The following is a 7,009-nucleotide window of genomic DNA, read 5'->3' as shown; positions in this document are numbered from 1 at the left end:
TGACTAAAATGCTAGTTCTGTGTCTTCATCACCTTGGGCTACCCAAATAATATACCATAGATGGGGTGGCTTAAGCAATAGACATTTATTTCTCACAGTTCTAGGAGGCTAGAAGGCCAAGATGACGGTGCTAGTAATTGGGTTCCTGATGAGAGCCAGCTTCCTGGCTTCAGACAGGGTCCCCTTACTGTGTTCCCACACAGTGGAGGCAGAGCTCTGGTGTCTGCTCCTCTACTTATAAGGTCTCTAATCCCATGTGGGGACTGTACCCACATGACCTCATCTAAACCTAATTACCTTCCAAAGGCCCCATCTCCCAATACCATCACATTGAGGTTAAGGTTTCAACATATGAATCTGGCGGCGGGGGGGGGGGGGTGCAGACATATTCAGTCTCTAACACCTCGTAAACTTTTCAAGCTACCTAATAATGCTGAGGCTATAAAAAAGGGAAATAATATCTCCTTTAAAGAGCCACCTTCTAGGGCTTCTGGGATACATAAGTGAGATACTGTAGACGTGGTGTTTAGAATGGTTCCTTATACATAGCAAAAGCAGAAAAATATTTTGTTCCCTTCTGTTCTTTCAGGGAAATACATAGCTATTTCTTTCTGGAGTAATACTTAACCAAAGGAGTAAATGCAACCTCTCATGTCCAGGGAAGCATACACAGAGTCTCCAGATGATGCAGGTTGTTTAGTTCTCTATACTGTTGTTTAGTTCTTGGTCTTTCACCTGGAGAGGTCTTTGATCAAGGGACTCATGCCCAGAGCATGCCGCCATGATGTCAGACATTGGACACCAGGACACTTCTGGTCACAGAAGTTCACTTCTAAGCACCATATCTTAAGAAGATTGCTGACAGATGGAGGAACTTCTAGAGGAAGGTGTGCAGGTTAGGAAAAGTCTGGAAGCCATGAGTGAACCATCTACTACAAGTAAGTTTGCCAGATTCAGCAAATAAAAATATGAGAAGCCCAGTAAAATTAGAATTTCAGATAAATAATGGATCCTATTTTAGTATAAGTATGCCTCATGCAATCTTTGGGGTTCTACTTATACTGACAAGGTGTCCCTTGTTTATCTAAGATACAAATTTAACTGGGACCTCTGTATTTTATCTGGCAGTGCTAGCTACAAGGATCATTGGGGACAGTGCACACACATCAGATCGAGAGAAGCAACATCACAGTTAGGAATCCAAATGTGTGATTATACTTGAGCACTGGGAGCTGCTGGGTATGCAAATTTCTGAGTGAGCAATGGGGAAGTTCAGAATTAGGTATGTTATTCTGGGAGAATTGCATGGGAAAGGCAAAGTTGGATGAGGGTGGGAATTTTAGTTATCCTCACTTCCTCTTTCCCCTCAAAATATAGATAAACCAGAACTGACTCTTTCTTTCTTTTGATTTGCCCTGAGACATACAAGCAGGAAGATAAGGTGCTGGTAGTTACTTGTTACATTTTCTGCCCTCCCTCTCTTTTTGTCTGTTCTTCCTTACACGTTTATTAGCACATACATTTATTGAGGAACTATGCTAAGGGCTTTCTTGACATAAGAACTCTAACAGCCCCAAGAAGCAATCTTTCTTAAGAAAGGGAAGCCATATCTTACAAAATCTACAATGTTTTAGAAAATTTGTAGTGAACTCCTGGGCAGTCCCTGGGTATAGTGGTTCAGGGCAGAGGAGGGAGCAAAGAGAGATGGATTAATAGTTTGTAGATGAACAAAAATTACTGTCTTCACCCTGATGCTTTTTACTTTATGTTTACTGATTATTCTAATAAAATATGCTCATTATGGAAGACGAAGGCATGCAGAGAAATAGAAACAGACAGGAAGGGGAGCCTGGGTGGCTCAGTTGGTTAAGCATCCCAATCTTGATTTCTGCTCAGGTTGTTATCTCACAGTTGTGAGACTGAACCCCGTGTCTGGCTCTGCACTAGGTGTGGAGTCCGCTTGGGGTTCTCTCTCTCCCTTTCTCTCTGCCCCTCCCCTGCTGGTTCCTCCCTCGCTCACACTCATTCTCTCTGAAAGAAAGAAAGAAAGAAAGAAAGAAAGAAAGAAAGAAAGAAAGAAAGGAAGGAAGAAAGGTACCTGTGTGGCCCCAGTTAAGCGTTCGACTTTGGCTCAGGTCATGATCTCACGGTTCGTGAGTTTGAGCCCTGTGTCAGGCTCTGTACTGACACCTTGGAGCCTGGAGACTACTTCAGATTCTTCGTCTCCCTCTCTCTCTGCTCCTTCTCCATTTGCACTCTGTGATTCTCTCTCAAAAATAAACATTAAAAATTTTTTTTAAAGAAAGAAAGAGATAGGAAATATTAACATGGCTATTTTCTCCCTGTCTTCTCTCTGAATATTAGTTTTCTTTAGAGTTAAGTAGATTTTATGTACGTTTATTTTCTAAGTCTCCACCCCCCCCCCCCGCCCCACTTAACAGTATCCCATCCGCTTTTCCCTCTTTATCAGTATTAAATCTCTTATCAGTATTTTAGATCAGAAGGGAATCAGTTTTGACTCACATTTTCAAGGGAAGGAATGAGATTGGATAAAGACTCATCACCCTTCTCTGCTGGGATATTGCCCAGGCTTTGATCTGTGTAAAACAAAGGCCCCAGGAAAAGAAAGTGCCTTTTATCTATCGCCCTCAGATTTGCTAGGCAGCTGCCCTGAGTTAAGAACAAAACATCTGCCCAGACCAGCTTTGACTCCTATCTTTATCAGGTGTTGGACTCTGGTTTTGCTAAATCTTGATGGCCATAAAACAGTAAGTCTGTTATCCTTACACTTGTTCCTCTGCCCTCTATCCTCTGTTTGTAAACACTCCCTGCCCTCTACCCTCTGTCCTTCCCTGTGCAGGAATGCTGGGAGCATCGCCCTGCTCTCGGGAGCTTAGCTCGTTGGCCCCCGGAGTGTCCCCTCATCCCTTCTGGTCCAAGTCATGGCTTCTGAGGACTTTGCAGCCCCTAAGGAACAGAGTGGAATGCACAAAGCACAGATTTTTGGGTTGGGCCCTGGGGCTTCCGTGGATGGCCTGCTGCCCGGTAAGTGAGCTATGAAATATCTGGATGGGATTGATATTTGCATTTTGATAAGAACAACTGCAGATTCTGCTTATCATAGGCCTTGACGCCTGCATGTGATGTGCACGTGAGCACAGACATCTTTTATAGAGGACGCACCTAGCCAGGCCACAAGTTTGCATTGTTTCCTTTAAACTTTATAAGGATCCACGAGGCAGATGGCTAATATTGCCATTGTAGGCAAGCCATTTTGGTTGTGCAAAAGCACACAGCTGGGGGTGCAGAGTCAAGACCTTCACCTTCACCTCGCTCACCTTGAGGTCCGGGCTTTAACTGCTGTCCACCCTGAGAGCAGAACATTCTGGAACTGGAGAGGGCTTTAGGGGAGATTCAAAAACATTGAATGCCCCAACCACTCTGCAAGCCAATTAAATTTGGGGGTGGGGCCTGGCTTAAGTCTGTGATTTTGTAAGTCTTGCAAGTAGTTCTGAGGGACAGCCTGGATTGAGAACCAGTAAAATCCAACACCTGTATTCTCAAATGATGAAAATGAGACCCAGCGAGGGGCTTGCCCTAGTTTATACTTTAGATGAGTAGCAGAGCTGGAGCTAGGACCAGGATTTCCGAGATGCTCCAGTCCATACGTGGACCCTATGCGGCCACAAGCACTGCAAGGAGGTGCTGATTAAAAGCCTTTAGTTGGGGCTAATTCCAGATGTGGAGCCAGATACACCGATGCCCCCCTCCCCCCTCAAACCTCGAAGTGCTCACTTCCCCATACTCCGTCAACAAACGCCAGTCTGAACATTTGGATGTTCAGTTTGTCGGCCTACTGGCCCTTTCTGGGATTGTATTTAGAAGTTTGAAGTCCTGTTTGGCAGCCCTCTGCTAGGTCGGGGAGCAGATCTCCTGAGGCAAATGCCCACAGTCCCCCTCCGTGTCTTCCCCAAAGGCTGCTGACCTGCCGCGTGGCTGCATGTTGCCCCCTTCAGGCATCTGTCTCTCTCCTCTCTGGCTGGGCCATGGCCACATGGGGAGCTCCACATGGCATCTCTGTGGCCAAAGGTCACAGAGGTTGGGTGTAGATCTCGAAAACCTAATACCCTGAGGACAGTGACTGGACAGCAGAGGTGGAGGCGGTTGGGGTGGAGAATGCTTGGTCATGAGCTGGCTTGTCTGCTAGAGGAAGGTCAGGAACCCACAGTACAGGTGGTAGAAATGCCAACATATTCTTCCCTCTTCTCTGGGAAGCCAGCCAACAATGGGCCAGACATAGGCCAGCTTTCTACTCCAGCAAGCTGCAGGCTACACTGAGCTGTACCCCTCAGGAGGGAAGGGTGGAGCATTTGGGGGTGTACCCTGGGAGATAGAAGGAGCTGAGGTGACCCAGGAGCCTGACCTCAGGGGAGGGGATTCCCCCTTCCTGTGGCGAGGCAGAAGTTGTGTCATCCTGTCACATACACTGTGTTTAGGTCACTGTGATGTGTTTCCGGCTACTTTCTCTCTCTTTCCATTCCTTATAGGGTACTCAAGTCCTCAGTCAGAACAGCTCCCTGTCAGCGTGGAGGGGAAACCCTACCAGTATGTGCCTGAGCCTCTGAGATGGGGAATTTGGATGCCAGCCCCTTCCTCATCTTTGCCCACACAAGAGAGCCTGTCAACGTGGAAAACAAACAGGAAGGCACTTAATGGTGTCTGTTTTGGATGTTCCTACAGCATCATTGCCTCCCCAGGAGCGCCCAGCTAACACCAGTCCTCCAAGATTTGGAGTAAGAGCTCAAAGAGGCATTTTCAGAGATGTTGGGTCTTGATTAGGTTTGGTAAACACGAAGTTCAGAGTCTGATGGGTTCTGGTCAAAGATTAGCAAAGGGAAAGACAGGGAATTTAGGTGATGTTAGGCTCTAAGTGATGGTTAAGAATATGAGCGCTGGAGCAAACTGGTCTGGGTTCAAATGAGCACTTACTAGCTGGGACCAAGTTCCTGAAAGTGTGCCTCATTTTCTTCATCTGCATAGGAAGGATGATTAAGTGCCATCTTCTACAGAGATGTAGTGAGTATTAAATGAGTTAATACATATAAAGGGTTTAGAACAGTGCTTGGCACATCCTGAGCACTTGGTAAAATGTTAGCTGTAGTTATTTTAAGTTGACTGCCTGATTTCTCCTGGACCTCAGGCCCAAGCCAACGTGTGCCGTTGTCCTTTGGGCAGACATTCAGGCTGAGGAGGTGAGGGTAGGGGAGAGAGAAGGGCACGAAATGGAGTCGGCCCCTGACAGGCATCCCAGGCCCCTGTTCTGCTGGCCTCTGTCTGAGGCTGGGTTCTTGCCTGTGCTCAGTAACATAATAAACTGTCTCTCTCTGGTTTTGGGGGAGGCGCACGGAAGAGTGACCAATGTCTGGGCCACTGAGCTATGGTGCAGGTGTGAAGGGCCACGCCAGCTTGAGTCACGTGGCGAATCCCCAGGGCTGTTCCTGGAGCCTACCCTGTCCCACAGACGAAGACTCAGCCATGACTCACCATGTTCAGGTGGTGCCTGGGCCTTAGTCACCTGGTGCCTCTTCCTACCGACACCTGTGATCCGGCATTCACAGCCTGCACCAGGCTCTCTTATCCACCTTAAACTCCTCTCCTTTCTTCTCTCCTTCCCTCTCCTTGCTCCCTATCCCTTGATCTCTCATTGATCAGATCTTGGCTGATCTCCCTGACAATTTGGATGGGTTGAGCCTGACAGATGGATAATGGAGACTGGAGATTCTAATGCCACCCCCACACCCTGTCAGAGACATTGCCAGGAATGACTGATAAGCACACAGGATGCTGCCTACATCAACATGGTGACATTTATGTAATCTGGGGGTAGGTGCCTCCAGAAAGACCCCCCTCTCTGCAGTTGACTGCCACAGGAATTTCCACTATAAGCCGTCCATTCCGGTGACTAGAGGCCCAGACTGTCCCCTCTGAGAACGCAAATACACCCACAGTGCATGGGGACTCCTTAAACTACATCCCTTATTTACACTTCGGTGTGAACCTGTTCGTTACACAAAGAGTGAGCACTTGCTATGTGCCAAGCACTATTTCAAGGCACTTGGAAAACAGTAGTGAACAAAAGGGACAAAAATCTCTGCCTTCTTGAACATGTCATTCTGGTGGAAGGAGTCAGAAAATAAACATGATTAATAGGTAAGCTATATAGTTGGTGGAAAGCTGGTAAGTGCTGCACACCACAACCAGAAAGACCCAGCCCACCAATAATGTAGGATAGGTGGGGTTGGGAGTGCTGGGGGCTGGGGACAGGGATTGGGCAGGGAAATTGCTTGTCATTTTAAATAGGGTGGTCAGAGTCATTGAGAAAGTAACATTTGAACAAAGACTTGAAAGAGGTAGGCCAGTTAGCCTTGTAGACACCCAGGGGACAGTGTTCCACGGGGAGGAAGTACCCAGGCAAGGCAGCAGAGTCCTAGGACGGAAGCAGCCTGGTGGTTTGGAGGCACGGTTAGGAGGCCATGCCCCTGGGGTGAAAGGAGTGAGGGGCAGTATCAGTAGAGACAGAGGAATCATGGGGGTGTTTGGATCACATAGGGCCTCGCAGATGTCTCTAAGGGCTTTGGCTTTGACCCTGACCATAATGGGGAGCTAGTGCAGGGTTCTGAACAGAAGAGGGTCTACTGAAGACCAGTTAGGAGGAAGAAGAGGAAAGTTCAAGGATTTGCAGAAGTCTGAGGAAGAGAGGCTCAGGCCAAGAGGGTGGACGTGATTGGTTCTGTTTGCCTTTGGAAGGGGAGCTAACAGCATTTCCTGATAGGATGATCTGGGTGCAAGAGAGACAGGAGTCAAGGATAACTTGAGTAGCCATTTCCCTAAGCTCAAGTTCTAATGAGCCAGGGCTGGTGGGAGGGGTGTGTGGGGGGGTGTTGGTGGGAGGGTGGTGGTGCTGAGGGCTCCAGAACAAGATGATGGGAAGCAGTTAGAGAGGGAAGAG

The sequence above is a fragment of the Panthera pardus genome, unplaced genomic scaffold (assembly GCF_024362965.1).
Source record: "Panthera pardus isolate Hobbes unplaced genomic scaffold, ASM2436296v1 HiC_scaffold_21, whole genome shotgun sequence".
Lineage (NCBI taxonomy): Eukaryota > Metazoa > Chordata > Mammalia > Carnivora > Felidae > Panthera > Panthera pardus.
Note: the sequence above shows the minus strand (reverse complement) of the source record.